Source organism: Vigna unguiculata, chromosome 11 (assembly GCF_004118075.2).
Source record: "Vigna unguiculata cultivar IT97K-499-35 chromosome 11, ASM411807v1, whole genome shotgun sequence".
In the NCBI taxonomy this organism is placed as follows: Eukaryota; Viridiplantae; Streptophyta; class Magnoliopsida; order Fabales; family Fabaceae; genus Vigna; species Vigna unguiculata.
This window is the reverse complement of record NC_040289.1, coordinates 2897526-2919570: the sequence shown is the minus strand read 5'-3', so window position 1 is coordinate 2919570 and position 22045 is coordinate 2897526. Positions and strand designations below refer to the sequence as shown.

General features: G+C 35.9%; 2 non-coding genes across 2 annotated transcripts; both read right to left on the bottom strand.

Annotated features, from left to right (window-relative positions):
* Positions 1-2044: 2044 nt before the first annotated feature.
* On the bottom strand, positions 2045-2241 carry LOC114170874. The gene has a single exon (XR_003601234.1). It is a non-coding gene; the product is annotated as a U2 spliceosomal RNA (small nuclear RNA).
* Positions 2242-5023: 2782 nt separating this feature from the next.
* LOC114170876 lies at positions 5024-5219 on the bottom strand. The gene has a single exon (XR_003601236.1). It is a non-coding gene; the product is annotated as a U2 spliceosomal RNA (small nuclear RNA).
* Positions 5220-22045: the final 16826 nt, after the last annotated feature.

Here is a 22045-nt window from a genome sequence, read left to right as displayed (position 1 = left end):
ACTGCTTTTCAGAGTCTTGACTAATGTGGGACTTTGTAACTTCAGGTGATTTTAGCTTAGCGTATCCTTTCACAAATCATCAATAATATCCACTTAACTCGAGAAGTCCATATAATTGTTTCAATTTTGTTTGCTGAAGCCAAGTTCTTAAGAGCTTTCAATTTTAAAACATGCATAGCAACACCTACTCTAAATGAACCTTTGGAAAATCAAGCATATTGTATTATATGGGCTGGTTGGCTGAGTCAACTACGACCGATCAGTCATGTCAAAAAGAGCCGATCGTGGAGACTACTTCAAAGAAGGTTTTTAGAGATATTATCGAGTGCCCGTTAGATCTCCCCAGTTGTCATTAGTTGGACTCTTCACAGAATTCCACTCTAGTCTTTTATACAAATTATGTAGTCGAGCCGATCGATCATCATTGGCCGAACGACGTGCCAATAAACTAGCCAATCATTTAATTAGTGTAAACAGGTCACTAATTAGGTTTAAAAATGATTAGGCAGTGATTAAGCCCAATTCTAATCACGAGCCCATGGAGAAAACTATAGATAAAGGTCAAAGGTATGGTTGTTGGAATTTTTATATCATATTAATTACAACATTTATTGTTTTAACCGATTAGTCCTACACGGACCTTAACCTCAGAGTATCTTTAACCAGTACACCTGATGAACTGATGAACAGGAACATCGAATGGAGAGCAAGTAACATGGGGAGACTCGAAAGATCTAAGAATTATTTAAGTGGACGTTTGACCTTGTATCCGAAACACATATAATTGTTATTGTTCAAGAGTATGGAGAACCACTTCTAAATGATGTATATGTTCATTCTATGATGAACTACATATCAAGGTTTCATCGAAATAATTGAGAACAAATTTCCTCAACACATCTTTACAACTATCATTCATTCAGCCTTGAAACGTGGCTGATGCATTTGTCAGGCATGCAAAAAGCAGTTTGGAACTACCATGTATTGAAGTGTACTCATATTATCAATAGGAATATAGATTCTATATGGCATTATAAATATATATGGTGTTGTGTAGGCATCTAGTTCAATCTAGAACTATAAAAGGCTGCACTATAAATAACAGACTCACCACATACAATCGCAACATTCTACAAACACATCATTGGAATATTCAAGTAGAAGACATGTTTCTTTTATTCACGCATGAAAACATGTTCACGGTGGCTTTGCTATACACACACGACCATGACACACTTCATGCAAGGGAAGGACAGAAGAAGAAAACAAAAGACAAACATACACCAAACAACCAAATGGACCACAATCCAATGCTTATACTTCATATACGAGAAACGACAATGAAAACATAAGACATTTATTTAGTATCCCACTCTAGATCATGGAAAAGAATGAGACAAAACATACTTTTATTCTCTATTCTCTATACTTTCTCTGTTTCTTGTCCCTTACTTCTCTATTTGTGTTATTTTCTTTTTGAGTGTTGCCTCTTTCTTTTTCTGGTTCTCCAAACTCTTTATTTCTATTCCACTCTATTCCTTCCCAAAAATAGTGGCTTCCTTTTAAAACCAATCACTTTGTCATGATGAGAAGTTAGAAACTAAAAGGCAACTGCACCAAAATTGTGAATGTTGTTGGGAGAGAAAGAAAGTACATTAGGCAGTGGGCTAGTTTTGGAAATTGGGTGTTGATATTTGAGAATGAGGGAGAGTTTTCAACAGTTATGCAGATGAAATGAAGATTTATAAACAGTATACTTATTACTTATTATTGTTCTTGGTGCATGGACTATAATTCAGTTTTGCAATCTGAATTCCTTGTGAGATATTATAGACATTTTTTAATCTTCTTAGGGACGTGTGACATAAAAAAAAATGTATTTTAACACTGACAATTTCAATGAGCTTAGGATAATTAAATTAATTCAGGAAAAAAATAAATTTATAATAGTATAAAAAAGCTTAAACAAAAAGTAAAAACAGACTTTATATTGATAAAATCTTAGTATAACAGATAGACATTTCAAATAGTTGAACTAAGACAGGAGGGATGCACCTAACCTTTGCAGTAGTGCAAAACAAAGGTGATGCTCAAGAGCCACAGTAGCAAGCTACTGCAAATGACCCTCTCCCTTAAAAAAATAAATTTAATATCGTGTGAACCAATGGTCCACATATCAGATATTAAACTGATAAGAACAGATACTACACTTGATCTTAGCCAAAAGGCCGAGAAAGGTATGCTTTGTTTTGGTTATGTATTCTGCTTTTATATTCCAAGTTCCAGCTTCTTGTCAGATTCCTGATGAATGTGGGACTGTCACTGGTTTGATATGACCTGATGAATATAATTTTACCAAACCAGGATTGATGTATTAATTATTGTTCAAATCTGATACTAATATCTGACTTAGAACGCAATATATTCTTCACAAATAGTTTACTTTGATCTAATATTAGATTCTTAGTCTTTCTTTCTTGGTACTCAAAGTTTGTTTTTGAATCCCAAAATTGGAAGGAGAAAGAGTCTTTCTAAACAAATCAGTCACTCAAACATGTTTAATATCGTCCTAAACATAATAGCTTTTGGTGTTTGGTTCTAACTAAGTACTGGACAATTTGAACCGTATTCATGACTCATTCAAAATGTAAAATTTGAATCAAATTTTAGTAATGTTATTCAATATTTTAGATAAAATTTGTATTACTTCTATTTGGAGGGACAACTCACCAAAGATTGATGAATAGAATTTCATGATTGTGAAATGGGAAAAAATTGATATACGCAGAAGATTTGGGAGAGCTATTTGATATGACTAATAAGTATCATTAAAGTTAGACTCTGAAATTCTTATATAAGGTTTTAAGTTGACAAAGAGAATAATTGAGGCAAACCAGATAATTGTTTATAATAGAGGTTGGAAGCATAAGAAAGAACTCAAAATTCTTATTCAGATTTTGAATTATTAATAGAGGTGAACTTGTTACACATGTCTTCATCTCATTAGAACTTTATTTATATTGGTTTGTCCAAGTGAATGGTTGATTCTTGTGAATTAACTTAGTTAATGACATCAAAATTTTAGAGGACGCTTAAGCAAATTTTCTATAGTATCCAACTAATCTTACAATACTACATATTTTCCATATTTTAGGATTATCCCATTTCATCACCATCTCTAATTTGGAATTTTCCAGCAAAATTTCTTTGTTTGACAGCAATGTCTTAAACTTTACTTTTTTTTATCCAAAACTTTCATTCTTTTACGGTTTTACATAAAGCTTCTTCTAGAGCACACATCAAGATCAACATTATGCTGTGTCATTTTTGTGTTAGGAAGAACTTGTAGATGTGATATAACATGTTTATATGCTTGTATCCACTTGGGAAAAAGAAAAGCAAAGGAAGTATATCCGATAAAATAAATTTTGAACAACTCCAACTATAGCAAGCAAAATCTTTTCTTTTTATGTATGAAAATCTTTACCATCCCTAGAGGATTTTGACAAAAAAATTGATCATTCAAGCAAACTAGACTAGGCCATGAAGGGTTGTGGAAGTACCAGCCTGATATCTACATCCTCGGTTGGGAATGGGAGGTGTTCACTGCTCTGTGAAGCTAACTTCAATGGAAGGCAATTCCTTTTGACAAAGGATTATATTAATTTGTTTTTTCTTAGCTCAAGGAATAAGAGTTTTGGCAGTTGGAGTTTGAAATTTGTCTCCTGGAATCCTTCATGTTTTTTTTTGGACTAAAGATTTTGTCCAAGTTTCTATGAAACTCACAAACTCAATGTTGGATTCGCATTCATGACCTCCCAAAGTATTGACAACGGAAAGCAATTTTCTCACCAACATGTAGAATTAATACACCTTTATCTTTAGATAATTATACTAATAATAAGTCCCAAGGTTTCCTACACGTGTTTTTGATCAATACTGATTTTTTATTTGATTTGCCTAATCAAATTTTAGTGGAAAGACAAGAAATTGTGTTTGCTGATGTGGAGTATGAGAAATTGTCACTATTTTGTTCAAATTGTAAAATGATTAGTCATAATTTATCTAATTATGAACGGTAACAACATGATGCTACTGGTATTTCTAGCTGAGAGAAAACAAATTGCGCAAAAAGTGATGGTTAGCCAAGAGACCTATGCCTTCACTAATGTCTGTCTTCGGAGGTAACACAAGTATGAAAAACGTTTGTAGTGTATACTAACAAGATGGTCTTACAAAGTCGGCATAATTTCACCAAATTGTTTGACCGATGTATCATTTAAATGGGGTTGTGCATAATTATGCAATGTGAGACCATCATTACCAATGACACTTGCGTGGAAAGCTAATAAATAGAGTTTGATATTATATCTTATAGGGCTTATGAAAAATATTCCTCAGAGCATATTTAGGATCTTCTTTTCCGGATCGATATTTGTTCTTTGTAATCATGGACCGACTCCATGAGTGATAGCATGTGGAATCAAGGACAGGAGAGACAAGCACTGTACTCTACACGATATATATGGTTCAAAGTGATCAAATGTCAAATGTTTGAAATGGTTAAATTCTTCTGTATGTGATCCTTCTTTGGAGCTATCTAATATTCACAAAAATGTGTTTTGTATTGTCATTTCATAGTAATATGAATTTTTCTGATATTTCTAAAGGATTACGCACAAACATCTAATGTCAATGATATTGAAACTGAACTTTCATAATGTTTCTTTGTTGAACATTTTGACACCTTTTTCTACAATACACACCTGCACACGTCAAACAGCACTCTAAATTTAAATTTGGTGGGATGGACATTGTTAAGTCGGGAGATACAGAGGAAACAAGAGGAAATAATGACAAAATAATCAGAAAGTAAAAGGAATTTTGCAACACTTCAAATTCATAATTATATAAGTATAAGAAGTAAAAAGTAACAAAATAATCAGAAAAAAAAAATTCTAAAAGAACAAGGCGTAAAAAGAATTCAATTCTACTAAAATTACAAAAGAGTGAACTGATATAGGAGGGATGCACCGAGCCTTTGCAATAGTGCAAAACATAGGTGATGCTCAAGAGCCACAGTAGCAAGCCACTGCAGAAGACCCTTTCCCTTAAAAAATAAATTTAATATCGTGTGAACCAATGGTTCACATATCAGATATTAAACTGATAAGAACAGATACTACACTTGATCTTAGCCAAAAGGCCGAGAAAGGTATGATTTGTTTTGACTATGTATTCTGCTTTTATATTCCAAGTTCCAGTTTCTTGTCAGATTCCTGATGAATGTGGGACTGTCATTGGTTTTGGATATGACCTGATGAATATAATTTTACCAAACCAGGATTGATGTATTAATTATTGTTCAAATCTGGTACTAATAACTGACTTAGAACGCATTATATTATTCACAAATAGTTTACTTGAATCTAATATTAGATTCTATGTCGTTCTTTCTTGGTATTCAAAGTTTGTTTTTGAATCCCAAAATTGGAAGGAGAAAGAGTCTTTCTAAACAAATCAGTCACTCAAACGTGTTTAATATCGTACTAAACAAAATAGCTTTTGATGTTTGGTCCTAAGCAAGGACTGGACAATTTGAACCGTATTCATGACTCATTCAAAATGTAAAATTTGAATCAAATTTTAGTTATGTTCTATGAGTTGCATGTTCGTTTCCTTTCTTGACAAATTGACCATGGGAGTCCTACATGTGAAACGTGGCTCGTACGCAACTTCATCCTACAGTTGGGTTGGCCTTCAAGCCTTCAGAGTTATAAGCATGGCCTTGAATTTGAAACCCTTGCCCTATGTTTTCCTTCATCATTATACGTACTTATCCTCGTGACCTGCTTATTTATGTTGACAAACAAGTCTCTCTAGATAAATACTCTTTGTATTCAGATTTTGTTGTATATGAAATGAAGTACTACATGGTTCTTTTATAGGCCTCTCGACATGACCCTTCAACCACATTCATTAAATATAACAACTACCTAACTCACAATTAATGAACTCTATTGCATGCTTAATCATAGCTAGACCCACTCTTAACCTTTTGCAATCTCCTAGACAATTAATATAGCAACTTTCAACTACCCACATTTAAGTTTACCCAACAAAATCCCCCTGTAAACTTAAATGATCTTCTTGTCCTTCATTCCGAGTATATCTTATTGTTTTCAAACAAAGAGGATGGCAGCGGCTTTGTAAACATATCTGCAGCTTGTGCTCGACTTTTGGCGTGCTCCAACTCTACATTTCCTTCTTTCACTTGTTCTCGAATGAAGTGAAAACGAATATCAATGTGCTTGCTTCTCTCATGATTGACCGAGTTCTTTGCCAATTCAATGGCCGACTTGTTATCAACTCGGATCACAGTCCCCTCTTCTTGCTTCAATTCCAGTTTGCTTAGAAGGTTTCTAAGCCAAACTACATGGCAGATACTCCAGAATGCTGCAACGTACTCTGCTTCACATGTTGACAATGTTACAATGGGTTGTTTCTTTGGTGAACACCGTGCTCCCCATGAAGAATACATATCCAGACGTGCTTTTCCAGTCATCAACATCTCCACACCAGTCACTGTCCGAGTAGCCGACTAGTCAGTAGTCATCCATCCTAGTATATATCAGGACAAGTGACATTGTTCCTTTCACGTACCTTAGAATTCTCTCTAGGGCCTTCCACTGAGTATACCTCGGTTCCTCCATATACCGACTTGTTATTCCAATACTCAGCATTAAATCTGGTCTAGTATTGGTAAGATACCTGAGACTTCCAATCAGACTTAGTATTTGCTCGCATTAAATCAGTCTTAATCTATTTATTTAGAAAGTTTTGTGCCTGGTTCCATAGGGGTGGAAACCGGGTTACAACTCGTCATCTTAAACTTCTTCAAGACCTCCTCAACATACCTTTCCTACGACACAAAGATGTCGTCCTTCCCTTGAACAACTTCTAAACAAAGGAAATACTTCATAAGACCTAAGTCGGTCATCTCGAACTCCTTCTTCATCACTTCTTTAAATGTTTCAATTAGCTCGGCATTATTACCCGTGAAGATAAGGTCATCAACAAAGAGGGCAATGAACATCACATCTTCTCCTTTCTTTTTTGCGTAAAGAGCATGTTCATAAGGGCACTGCTCATACCCATTCTTCTTGAAGTAGGTGTCAATTCTTTCATTCCATGCTCGTGGAGCTTGCTTCAAGCCATAAAGTGCCTTCTTCAATCTCAACACTTTCTTCTCTTTGCCTCTTCGCATGTATCCAAGTGGTTGTTCAACATATACTTCCTCCTCCAAGACTCCATTCAAAAATGCCGACTTCACATCCATCTGCAAGATTGTCCATCTATGTTGAGCTGCTAAGGAAATCAACAACCTGATTGTTTTCATCCTCGTCACTAGAGCGAATACTTCATCATAGTCTATTCCTTCCTTCTACTTGTACCCTTTCACTACAAGTCAAGCTTTATATCGCTCGACTTCACCATCAACATTTGTTTTCTTCTTGTACACCCACTTTACGCCAATAGGTCGAGCTCCTTTGGGTAGATGGGTTAGCTCCCACATGTTGTTGCATTCGATTGCTCCAATCTCATCATTCATCGCCTTTTGCCAGTTCTTCTCCTGCACAGCCTCTTCAAAGCTCAAGTCTTCTGAATCTGCCAAGAAACATATAACATATACTTCGTTAGTCGAGTTGTATATGTCTTGCAAGCTTCACGCTCTAGTCTGTAGAGGTTCATCTTCTTCATCAGAAGTCTCATGATCTCTCACAACTGATGGTGTATCTATTTCCAAGCTTCTAGACTTCTTCTCTGAGTTGTTCCACTTCCACACACTATCTTCATCAACTTGAACATCTCGGCTCATAATCACCTTCTTTGTTATTGGGTTGAACAACCTATACGCCTTGGTTTTTTCATCGTATCCAATAAAGACGTACTTCTTGCTTCGATCTTCAAGTTTGGTCCTTTGTTGAGCTAGAACATGACCATAAGCAATGCTGCCAAACACTTTGAGGTGAGAAACATTCAACTTTCTTCCACTCCAGACTTCTTGCGGTGTCTTCTCGTTCAGCTTAGCATGTGGATATCTATTTTGCACATAGATGGCACATTGCACTGCTTCTGCCCAGAACTCCTTATGCATGTTCTTACTTTTCAACATTGTTCAAACCATGTCAAGTATGGTTAGATTTTTCCTCTCAGCTACTCCGTTCTGTTGGGGTGAGTATGGTGCTGTCAGAAATCTCCTTATTCCTTGCTCCTCACAATACTTCATGAGCTCAGATGAGATGAACTTGCCTCCTCGGTCAGACCTAACATATTTGATAGGCATGATGGTCTCCTTTTTAATCATTGCTTTGAACCTTTTAAACACTTGGAACACCTCAGATTTCTCCTTCAAAAAATACATCCATATTTTTCTTGAAAAATCATCTATGAAAGAAATGAAATACCTTTTCCCACTAAAAGATTCAGGGGTAATTGGTCCACAAATGTCTGTGTGAATTAATCTGGGTTGTTCCTTTGCCCGATACTCGGTAGTCCTTGGAAATGAGGTCCTCGGATGCTTCCCGAGAACGCACTCTTCATAGAATTTCTTTTCAAACTCCACAGTCGGGAGTCCTCGCACCATCTCCTTTTTCACCAACTTGGCAAGTCCACCAAAATGCAAATGGCCAAACCGAAAGTGCCACCTCATAGCTTCATCCTTCACATCAAGTTTCAAGCACCTCTCTCGGACTATTTTCAAGTCCAGCTTGTAAATCTTGTTCTTCTTCATCTCTACTCAGGCAATCAATCGATCTGCCTTGTCTTTTAAGTATAGTACTCGGTCTTTCATCATAACCGAGTAGCCTTTCTCCATTAGTTGGCCCATGCTCAATATGTTGCTCTTGAGATCGGGTACAAAGTAAATGTCTCTAATTTCTCCAACTCGGTTGTTCTTTTGTAGGTACCAAATTGTACTCCGACCTTTTACTGTCACCTTTGATGCATCTCCAAATTATACGTGTCCAGCCTCAACTTTGGTGAGCTCCTTAAAAAGATTCTCATCCCTACACATGTGGTTGCTTGCTCTTGTATCAAGGTACCAAACTAAGTTGTCAGAACAACTCGGACTTAGCTCGGCACCTGATCTCCTGGACATCATCAATATTTCTTCTTCCTCAGCATCCTCAGAAAGGAAGTTCGTTTCCTTATTGCTTTTAGATTGACAATCCTTTGCAAAATGTCCAACCTTCCCACAATTGTAACATTTGACTCCTGAGTAGCAGTCTTTAGCAAAATGACCATACTTACCACATTTGAAGCACTCAACTCCTGAGTTGTTCGACTAACCTCCTCGGCCTCTACCACCTCGACCTCCACCTTGTCCTCGGCCATGCCAGTTTTGTTGGCTGAGCTGTTCTTGACCTCTTTCATATTCTCCTCTGCCTCTACCACCTCGGCCTCGAGTGTTCTGAGTATAAGGAACCTTCTTCTCCCTAATGGTTGCCTTTGCTTGGAGTGCTTGATCAAGGGACTCCTCCTTCTTCTTCCTTCTTCGCTACTCATGCGCTTCAAGCGACCCAACAAGCTCCTCCACTGAGAGCGCTGTCAAGTCATTGGATTCCTCTATTGCGCAAACTATATTCTCGAAGTCGTCGGTTAACGACCTCAAGATTTTCTCCACCACTCGACAAACGAGCAACGTCTCTCCATTTCTATCGAGCTGATTCACTACGGTCTCGACTCGGGAGACGTACTCAGTAACCCCTTCAACTTCCTTCATCCTCATCCTTTCAAGCTTGCCTCTGAGAGTTTGAAGCCGAACTTGCTTCACACGATTATCCCCTTTGTTTGCCTTCTCTAAAATATCCCACGTTTCTTTTGAAGTCATAGCATTTGCTATCTTCTCAAAGCCAGACTCAACAACAGCTCGGTACAGCATGTATAGAGCCATTTTGTCCTTTGCTCATGTTGCTTTTAACGTAACAAGCTGGGATATTGTCATTTCTCCAACGTCCTCTAGTTCTTGGTGCTCATTTTTTACCACCTCTCATACTTCTTGGGAACCAAGGAGAGCCTTCATCTGCAGGCTCCAGTTATCATAGCTGGCACCTTTTGATAACTTCGGTAGGGGCATGCTCTAAGCTAAGCTGGCCATCTCGATCAAACTCTCTAACTCACTCAAACACTCAGGCTCTCAAGCTTTGATGCCAATTTGTTGACAAACAAGTCTATCTAGATAAACACTCTTTGTATTCAAATTTTATTGTATATGAAATGAAGCACTACATGGTTCTTTTATAGGCCTCTGAACATGACCCTTCAACTACATTCATTAAATATAACCACTACCTAACTCACAATTAATGAACTCTATTGCATGCTTAATCATAGCTAGACCCACTCTCAACCTTTTGCAATCTCCTAGACAATTAATATAGCAACTTCCAACTACCCACATTTAAGTTTATCCAACAATTTGGGTATCTTTGATCGAGTAGGCTAGGTCTTGCTTGTTCTCCCCTTATTCGTCGTCCTTTAAAAAATTAAAAATCAGGTCTTTTAGGATCATAGTGAATCCAATTGTGCATTAGTACTTCTACGCTAATAATAACCAAAATTTCCCTTTTGTTGGACCGAGGAACCTATTAGATATTTATACTTCGTGAAGAAATTTTCCCGTGAGGGGATGGTCAGGGGGTTGTTGGAGCTTCAAAAGTATATCTTATCTAAGCTTGAAGAAGACCTTAAAAAGGCCCTTCGTCAGGCTGCGCTACTCTTTGACATCGCTGATGTGAACAAGGGTGTTCATCATAAGACATTAGTTCTAGTCGCGAAATTGATGTCGATGACGACAATGCTTCTAATGTTGGGGATGTCGACAAAAAATCATCTTCCCTTAGCATCATGAAGTCATTATGTACTTTGATGTTAGTTTTACACTTATTTTGTTTTGTTATATTGATGTTCAGTAATCTTGATGTATTGTCGTCGTTTAATTATCGGCTTGAATCTAGAAATATACTCTAGAATGACATTATATTAAAAAGCACTTTCGAGTACTCTTCGACCTTCAATCCATTATGTCTACTTCTTCACTTCAAGATAGTTCGAGATGTATTAAGAGTTGTTGTCATCAACATCCAATACGAGAAATGGGTGTCTGAAAGACACTATGATGCTCAAGTCAGGTATGTGCGTAAGACTGTAACAAATGCTAGAATGAAAATAACATAGTTTCCTCGTGAACAATGCTATTTATTGGGGTTTTATAGGCTTTTACCTTTTTGAGTTTGCCTAGGTAGTTGCCTTTCTCAAGTTATTTAGGGTTTTGCTAATCCATCTTATGTCTTAATCTCTTTGTCAATTATGCCTGATCATTATTTATCCTGATCGAGATGTCTTTGCTGACATGATTTCATCTTAGATCACTGAGTTATTATGGTGAAAATGTCTTTGCCGACATGGTGTCACAATGTGTTGTTCGAGATTGTCTCGGTCGGTCACATATGGTTCTCAAACTAAATAACAAACTTTTACTAATTAACTATCACACTTCTATTAATACAAGTACTCAAGGAAGGATACTATACACTACTCAACTTTGAGCCTTTCAAACTTGTTTCTCTTTAAAGGTTTAGTTAATACATTAACTACTTGTAATTCAATAAAGCACCAACATCAACCTTAGCTTGTTTCCTTATTAAATGAAATCTAATTTTTGTGTGCTTGTTAATGCCATATGATAGGATTAGGTGCTAGATTTAAATTTGGTTTGTTATCAACTATAAGCTTTTCAATATCCACTATCATTTATTTTAAAATTTGATCAAGCCAAATAGCTTTGCAAGATGCATATGAATCAGTAACATACTCAGTCTCATAGGATAATAATGCCACAACTGATTGATTCTTAGAACACCAAGAGATTAGTGTAGCTAAGAATTTAGATGAGTATCCACTAGTACAGTTGGGCATGGATTGAATTTTTCAAAATCTAATTTAGATCTATTATAGTTCCAATAATAGATTGGATCTATAATCCATATTCATATTAACTAGAATATCTAAATACATTTGACCCATTCATATCAATCAAATTTGTATGTTTTTCTAATCTAATTTAAATTGGATTAAATCTAGACTCAATCCATGTTGTTAATTGAATTAAATTTAATGAAACTAATCTAATACTTGACTATTAAGTCGAGCCGGCATGACCTTTAGTCAAGATCGACTCGACTTGACCATTCGACTCAAACCAACTTAACCTGAACTTCTGGCTCGAGTTGTTTTAATTAGGCCTTTGACTTGGTGCATTTTACTCGACCTTGAACTTTGGTCGATTTGACTTGATTTGGTCCTGTGTCGCTTTGAGTTGAATTAGACACACTTTATTTTGGATTTTCAAAAATCCAAAAAGTATCTATATCTAAATCTGATATAAATCCAATTAAGTGGACTGAATTTAAAATTGAAAACTCTGGATTTGGATTTGGAAAAAAATCATTTAAATCTAATATAAATCCAATTAAGTGGATTGAATTTAAAATTCAAAAGTGTCAATTTGGATATGGAAAAAATCCATTTAAATCTCATCTAAATCCAATTAAGTAAAATGGATTTAAAATCCAAAAGGTGCATTTGGATCTGAAAAAAAAAACATTTAAATACAAGTGATATAAATTTGGATTACTATACATTAGATTTAAAAATTTAAATATTTTGTCCACCCCTATCCATTAGGCTCCTTGTATCACTACTATCTATACACCAAGCTAAACCTGAATTATATCTTCCTTTAACTTTTTCAGGGATGTGGGATACAAGTGAAAAAAAAAAGAAGTTTGCATTTTAACATTGAAAACTTCTTAAAGTCTGATTTAAAGTAGTTAGATGTATCTATTCCTACATGCGGAGAAGCTAGAACACAACAAGATGAGAGTTTTGATTGACTTAATTAGTTTCAAGTACATGTGATTTTTCTCAACAACATTTTATTGTTAAAAATATATCCTTCTATTGCTCTTTCAAAAATGATTTTCTAGAACACATGTATTTCATGTTTCGACGCACATTAGACATTATACTCAATACATGTATTTCATGTTTCTAAAAATTGACACAACATTCTAGAAATGTATTATGTGTTTCAAAAAGATGGCACATTAGAAGACAGTTTATGCAATTCATGTATTATGTTGTTCTCGAAAATTGACACACATTAGACATTTATGCAATACACGTGTTTCGGGTGTAGGGACCAAGAGTCTACTAAGAACCTCTTCGATCTTACTCCTCTTCTCCCAACTGCAATGACTTCTTCTCCAAGAAATCCGCTTCCTCGCTCGATCGGTTGAACAGACGATCAGTGTACCTATCTAAAAGGCTTTGATGCTTAAGTCAGTTAATGAACCGATCGGTATATCAGTATAACTGCCGTAATAAATGCGAATTAAAGATCCTCATCAACCTGCCTTTGGGCCCTATTTATAGTTTTCGGTGTGGGCCTGTGATTAGGGTTCCTTAATCACGGCCCAATGATCCTCTAATCAAGATTACTGACTTGTTTAACGTTAATTAATCCGATTGACTGGTGTTGTTTGGCCGTGCGACCGATGGCCGCTTGACTAGGCTGGTTATCTTCTGATTTTAACAAGTGAATCATTCATTTATAACTGATCGACCGATGGTCATATAAAAAGCGCTATGCGAATCACTTAGGAGACTGATCGACCGATCGACCTGGTGGTTGATCAAATGATTGTCCTTTATAAGTTAAGGCACTGTTCGTGTGGGACCGAACGACCGATGGTCCTTTGTGGAGTAATGCGCAATTAATATGTAGGCCGATCGACCGATTGTTCTTTGCGATATAATGTGGTTCGTTTGCGAGACCGATCAACCGATGGCCCCTTAACGTGGTTCGTTTGCGAGTCCGATCGACCGATGGTCCCTTGTGATATAATACGTGGTTCATTTGTGAAACCGATTGACCGATGGTCCTTTACGGTTCATCCATGAGGCCGTTCGACTGGTGGCGGTGGATATGTTTTATATACGAGCTCTCCCAGCCTTATTCGATGGATCTAAGGACCGGACATGGCCGATAGACCGATGGGGCATACAGTACAACACGTATTGTGTGTTTTCACACATTAGAAATTTGATACAATACATGTATGTATGTAAATATATATATATATATATATATATATATATATATATATATATATATATATATATATATATATATATATATATATATATATATATATATATATATATATATATATATATATATATATATATATATAAATAGAAAGTTGGAGCAGAATTTTTAAACTTTAACTTCATGCTAGACATTCCGTATAGGAATTGAGAGTTTTCTTTTATTGTCCGGATAAGTAGTTAAACTCCTACATAAGATTTTTTTTTTTCTATTGAATTATGTTTTATAGTTATTTGAGATAGTATATTATCCAAATCAGATTCACAAGATATAAAAAATAGAGACTAGAAATTTATTAAATTATAATAAACTACAAAATATTTGGTCTAGATTGGATGCACAAACCAAACACTATATAGTCTACATCAAACAATTTTTAATATTATGCTAAGCAATGATTTTTATATCATATCATATATTTAACAATTCCTTAATATTATATTAGATAACGATTTTTATATCATATCATGTATTTAACCTATAACAATATATACTACAGTTAACCGTCTAAAACAACTATGTTTTTTTTTGCTTTTATATTAAAAACTTTTCCCAAAACAGTTGTTTGCTCACTGTTTGTTTGCTTGCTCTTAGTCAAAATTCTTAGTCAAAATACGGGAGTGTGAGATTCATATTAATACAATATATTATATATCGATAGAACGTTTCAGTTACAAATAGAAAATTTGAATCCAATATCTTAGATAAAACTGCACCATTTTTTATAAAACAATGACAACTTACCTAAAGAAACTAAAATAATTCATCTGGAAGCATAAGAGAAGTTCTTATTATATTGGAATGTTCATATCTCTTTACATTAAAATTTTAAAATTGGATGTAGCCAACAAAAAATTAGAATTTAGAAAAAAGAAATATTAACATATAACAAACAATAATATTATACATTAAGTAAAAAAACAAAATTAAAATATATTAAAGAGTAAATTGATTTATAAATCAATAACAAAATCATTTTTTTTCTTGAGATATAATATATCATAATTAAACATATAATATAATTAATTATATTTCTAAACAAAGTACATTAAAATCAACATAATTAATTTTCTTCAACAAATAGCAAATAAAAATATACGAGCCAATAAAGTTAATGCATAACGAGTCACGTCCCACACACGCTTTCATGTTGTCATTGTAGTCCTTTGCTAAAAGATTTGATTTATTTCAATTTTACAAAAATAGGATCAAATTGACCATAAAACAAATATATGGATTAAATTGAATAAATTTGACAAAAATAGAGATCAATTATATATTTAAGCTATTTTTTTTAAATAGTATTAAAAATTTAGAGTTGTAAAAATATTTCCTCAATGACGTAAATGAAGGATTGATCATGGAATTATGAGAGAGTTCCTTATAAGACAAGGCTTTCATGGTTTGAACATTAAAACTGAACTTACATGCAAAAAAAAAAAAAAAAAATATATATATATATATATATATATATATATATTTATATCATTTCTGAACATTTAATATTTGTGCATGATTCCGAACCTCCTAAAACCAAAAGGGAAGTGGTCACATCCCTACACTACTTTAGTCTGGAGTGTTATAGAGTAAACAACAAACTAAAAGAGAAAAAAAAAATCAATAATGGTCTTTAAAACCAAATTTAGATCCGGGAATTAATTATTTGGAAGGTGTTTAAACATATATTCTTGATCAGACTATCTTATCTAAGACTAAATATGGCATATATTTCATATAAACAGAAAAGGCATAGTGGAGTTGAATAAGCACTAATTTACTTTAAAATTTACACTATTTCCTTTGTCCTAAAAATTCATTGACTATCAATCCTAAGTTATGAACTCATTTTAAATATAACAAACTGTGGTAGAGAATTTTGCTCACTTTAGAGTGCATGTGATTAAATTATATTGGAACAAGAACGAGAGAGTGAGAGAAAATTGTGGGATTGTATTGTATTGAATGATAGGAAGAAGTCCTTTTAGAACATTGGATAGAGCTACCACGGACTATTTCTTGGAGCACCATGAGAAAAGAGCATTGTTCAGCAAAAACACATACCCAGAGGTGCTTTTCCTTTTCACCAAATCACCATTGTAATCTGAATCAGCATACCCTACTACCTCTAGTTCTGATTTTTGTTGTCTAATAGGAAACAATATTCCATAGTCTGTTGTGCCTTGGATGTATCTCAACAATCTTTTGGCTGCTAGCATATGCAACTTCTTTGGTTTGCTCATAGATCTACTTACCAATCCCACACTGTAAGCAAAATCTGGTCTGCTGTTACACAAATACCGCAGAGAACCAATAATTCATTTGAACTTTGTCTCATCCACTGCATCTCCTGATTCGTCTCTAGTTAATCTCAAGTTAACCTCAATGGGACTCATTACGACATTACATGAGATCATATTAAATCTCTTTAATATTTCTCTAGCATATTTTTTTGATGCACGATCATTCTGTTAGGAACAAGGCAATAAAGGAAAGAATAAAGGAGAGAAAAATAGACATAGAGAATTTAACGTGGTGAGATTACTTCCCAAATCTACCATCCAAATCACCTCCCAAATCTGCATCAGAAAACTCCTGTAAAGTGAGATTACTTCTTTTAAAGGACAAATGCATCTTTGAAGTGCCCTTCAAATATCTCAATATCCACTTCACGCCTTCTCAATGCTCCTTTCCGGGATTGGATAGAAACCTGCTCACAACTCCCACTGCATGTGCTATATCAGGTCTGGTGCAAACCATAGCATACATCAAGCTCCCTACTGCAGATGCATATGGCACTTTAGACATGTGATTTTCTTCTTCCTCTGTCTGAGAAGATTGCCTTTTTGAGAACTTTAAGTGAGTTCCCAAAGGTGTATTCCTGGTTTTAGCATTTCCAACATTGAACCTACTAAGCAATTTTTCTATATATTTTTCCTGAGATAAGTTTAGAATACCTTTAGATCTATCCTTGGAAATTCTCATACCAAGAATTTGCTTGGCTGGACCAAGATCCTTCATTTCAAAATTTTCTGACAATTGTTTCTTCAACCTGTCAATTTCTGCCATATTAGCACCAACAATCAACATGTCATCAACATACAAGGCAAGAATGATATAACTATCAACATATTTCTTCACGTAACAACAATGATCTTCTTCACATCTGTGAAATCCTGAGTTTCTCATAAACTCATTAAACTTCTTATACCATTGTCGCGGTGCTTGTTTCAACCCATACAAACTTTTATGAAGCTTGCATACAAGATTCTCTTTGCCTTGTACTTCAAAACCTTTTGGTTGTGCCATAAAGATTTCTTCCTCAAGATCTCCATGTAGGAATGCAGTTTTCACATCTAACTGCTCCAGATGAAGATTTTCTGCAGCTACTATACTCAAGATAACTCTGATAGTAGTAATCTTGACAACAGGAGAGAAAATTTCTGTGAAGTCAATTCCTTGTCTCTGTTGGAACCCTTTCACTACGAGTCTGGCCTTATATCGTTTGCTGCCATCTGGTTCTTCTTTTAACCGATAGACCCACCTGTTTTGCAAAACCTTCTTTCCTTCTGGAAGTTTGGTTAAAGACCATGTTTTATTCTTCTGAAGAGACTTTATCTCATCTTCCATTGCTAGCTCCCACTTAATAGATTCACCTCCATGCATAGCCTCAGCAAAATGCTCTGGCTCACCAGCATCAGTCAACAACAAGTAATGCAATGAAGGGGAGTACCTTTGTGGTGCTACAATTGTTCTGCTAGACCTTCTAGTCGGTAATTCAGGAGTTATTGACTCTACTATCTGTTCAGGTTCTGACCCAAACTCTGACTCGGGCTCTAACTCAGGCTCTACTTCTGTATTCTGCCTTCTGTTGGCTACATCACTTTCTGAAATTTCTTCTAATGATACCTGCTCTGGCTTTTTATTTGCATTTGCAAATTCTGCAGTCCTGTCCTTATAGAACATGTTTTCATTAAAAGTAACATTTCTACTTCTGATAATTTTCTTGTTTCGGTCATCCCAAAACCTGTAGTCATGCATGTCAGATCCATAGCCAATGAAATAGCATCGCTTTGCCTTAGGGTCCAATTTATCTCTACTATTAGAGTTCAACAAAATATATGAAGCACAACCAAAAACTTTCAGATGTGAAAGGTTTACCTCATTTCCAGACCATACTTCTTCAGGTAACTGATAGCCTAAAGGAACTGATGGTCCTCTGTTTATGAGATAGGCTGCTGTGCTTATTGCATCTGCCCAAAATACCTTGGGTAATCCTGATTGGATTCTCATACATCTTGCTCTCTCATTCAAGGTTCTGTTCATTCTTTCTGCCACACCGTTTTGTTCTGGTGTTCCTGGAACCGTCTTGATCATTCTGATCCCATTCTCTGAACAAAACTCCTTGAATTGATTACTGTCATATTCTCCACCATTATCAGACTTCAAACATTTAATCTTTAAACCTGTTTGAGTCTCAACCTCCTGTTTTCACCTTTTAAACACAGAAAACACATCAAATTTATTTTTAAGAAAATAAACCCATACCTTTCTCGTAGAGTCATCAATGAAGGTTACGTAATACTGTGAACCTCCAAGAGATTTCACTGGAGCTGGCCCCCAAACATCTGTATGCACTAGTGCTAGTCTTTCAACTTTAGACGACTTACTTATTTTGGAGAAGCTAACCTTTTTCTGCTTTCCAAAGATACAATGTTCGCAAGGTCCAACGTCAACATGCTTCAAGTTAGGTATTTACCTTTTGAGACCATGAGCTTCATTCCTTTCTCACTCATATGCCCAAGCCTCTGATGCCACAAAGAGGAACTGTTGCCAACTTCTGCAACTGATATCATATCCTCATATGCAATCATGTAAAGAGATCCTCGCTTATTTCCACGAGCAACAACAAGATTACCGTTCATTACTTTCCAATGTCCATCTCCAAAGGTGGTGTAATGCCCCTCATCATCAAATTGCCCTATAGATATTAAGTTTCTCTTTAAGGCTGGAATATGTCTGATATTCTTCAAATTCCACACACTTCCATTAGAGGTTCTGATATTGATATCACCTCTTCCTATAATATCAAGAGATTTTCCATCTGCAAGGTAGACCTTCCCAAACTTTCCTGGAACATAGTTAGATAATAATTCTAAGGAAGGTGTAGTATGAAATGATGCACCTGAGTCCATAATCCATGAGTCAATAGAACTATCTAGACTACATAATAGTGCATCTTCAATTTCATCAGTTGCTGCATTTGCTGATTGATCACTATCTTGTCTCTTGTTGTTGTTGTTCTTCCTTGGAGCCTTACATTGATTTGTAAAATGACCCTTTTTCTGACAATTCCAACAAGTGATATCATTCCAGAATTTTGGTTTTGATTTCTCTCTAGACTTTGATCTGCCTCGGCCTTGATTACGACCTTTCTGGCTACTTCTTCCTCTAGTTTCAGTACTCAATGCTGAACCAGAACTAGAACTAGAAGATTCCCCTAAACTTTTCCTGCGAACATCTTCGCTTAAGATCAAGTCACGGATGTTATCAAGCTTCAACTTACTATTACTTGCAAAATTACTAACTACAATAATAGTTGCACTCCAACTTTCTGGAAGAGATGATAATAAAATTAATACTTTCACCTCATCATCAAATGTTATCTGCACTGATGTCAACTACGCAATAATTGTATTGAATTCACTAATATGATTAGTAATCGAGTTACCTTCACCCATTTTTAGGTTGACTAGCCTGCGAATCAAATACACTTTATTGGCTGCAGATGGCTTCTCATACATATTTGACAATGCCTTCATCAAATCTACGGTTGTGTTCTCGTTCATGATGTTGAACGCAACATTCTTGGCTAATGTCAATCGGATCACACCGAGTGTCTGCCGATCTAACAAATCCCATTCTGCCTGCTCCATGTAGGTTGGCTTCTGCCCTGTTAAGGGTAGATACAACTTCTTTTGATACAGGTAGTCCTCTATCTGCATCTTCCAGAACCCGAAGTCACTGCCATCAAACTTCTCAATCCTCACCTTCCCTTCTTCCAATGCCATTGCTCTTGCTGCTTTAACGAAAGCTCCTGCTGCTTTTGACCAAAGCTCCTGCTGCGGCTTTTGACCAAAGCTCCTGCTGCAGCTTTTGACCAAAGCTCCTGCTGCAGCTTTTGACCAAAGCTCCCACTACTTCTCTAAACTGAGATCCCCAAGAAGAAAAATAGAAACCAAATCTTTTCTGATGTGGAAGATCAGACAATGCTGCAACCACAGAGCATACTAAGAAAAATGGCTCTGATACCAATTGTTAGGAACAAGGCAATAAAGGAAAGAATAAAGGAAAGAAAAATAGACACAGAGAATTTAACGTGGTTCGGCTTACAATGTGTATGCCTACGTCCATGACTACACTAGGAAGTATTTGTATTTCTGGTGCATCTTAAAGTTTTACATAGAGTCTCTTATAGTAAAATAGAGAACCACATCTCACTATTCTAAGCGGTGTAGGACTAAATCAAGCACCATAATACTAACACATTCCTACAGCAGTGTAAGTGAATTTCATTCCAAGAAAGTAACTCAACCTTCCTAGGTCCGTTATCTCGAATTCAGCCTCCATTGTCTTCTTGAAATTTTTAGTGTCCTTAATGTTTGACCCAGTCACGAGTAGGTCATCAACATAAAGACATATGATTACCAAATATCCTTTTGTGCCTTCCTTTACATACACACAGTGTTCAACAATGCATTTAGTGAACCCAAGATCAAGTAAGAATGAATCAATCTTCTTATTCCAAGCTCTAAGGGCTTGCCTTAATCCATACAAGGCCTTTTGTAGTTTGTAGACCTGATGCTCCTTCCCCTTTACCACGAATCTAGGAGGTTGCTGAACATAAACCTCCTCCTCTAAAGGTCCATGTAGAAATGCGGACTTAACGTCAAGTTGGAATAATAGCCAGTTTCTCTCACATGCCACAATTACAACCACTCTTATAGTTTCTATTCGAGCCAGTGGAGCGAAGACTTCAGAAAAGTCTACTTCTTGCCGCTAGAGAAATCCCTTCGCAACAAGCCTCGCCTTGTACTTGGAGATTGACCCGTCAGGATTCAGCTTTTGTTTGAACACCCACTTCACACCTATGCAATGCTTTTTGGCTGGAAGATCTATTAGTTTCCAGGTCTCATTCTTCTCAATTTACTTGAGCTCCTCATGCATTGCATCTCTCCAGATTGGCTGTGTCACAACTTCTTTCTCATCAATTGGTTCAGCCCTTGCCATTAATGATATGTGCACTAAATCTCAATCATCAACCAGTTCATCAGCAACCATTTCAAAATCAGCAAACCTGTGTGGCACTACTATCTCCCTTTGTGGCCTTTGAGTCACAACATCCTGTGCCCTAGTCATATTTCTTGTTGTGACTGTTTCTGGTGCAGTTTCAATTCTTGACCCAACTATTTCAGATTCTGTTAGTGTTGCACTATCAAGTGTACACTTCTTTAAGCTAGTTTGCTTATTTTCCCAGTCCCAACTTTGATCCTCCAACACCAGTACATCTATGCTCAGGACCACCTTCTCTTGGTTTGGATCAAAGAGCTTATATGCTCCTGTAGGATGATATCTAATGAAGACCATTGTTGTACTTTTATCCTGCAACTTGGTTCTCCTCTGATCAGGTATGTGCTTAAAAGCTAGTGACCCAAAGACTCTAAAATGCTCAACTGCAGGTTTTACTCAAGACCACACCTTCAAGGGTACTACAACTTCCAACACCTTTGTAGGACATCTATTTAGGATGTAAAC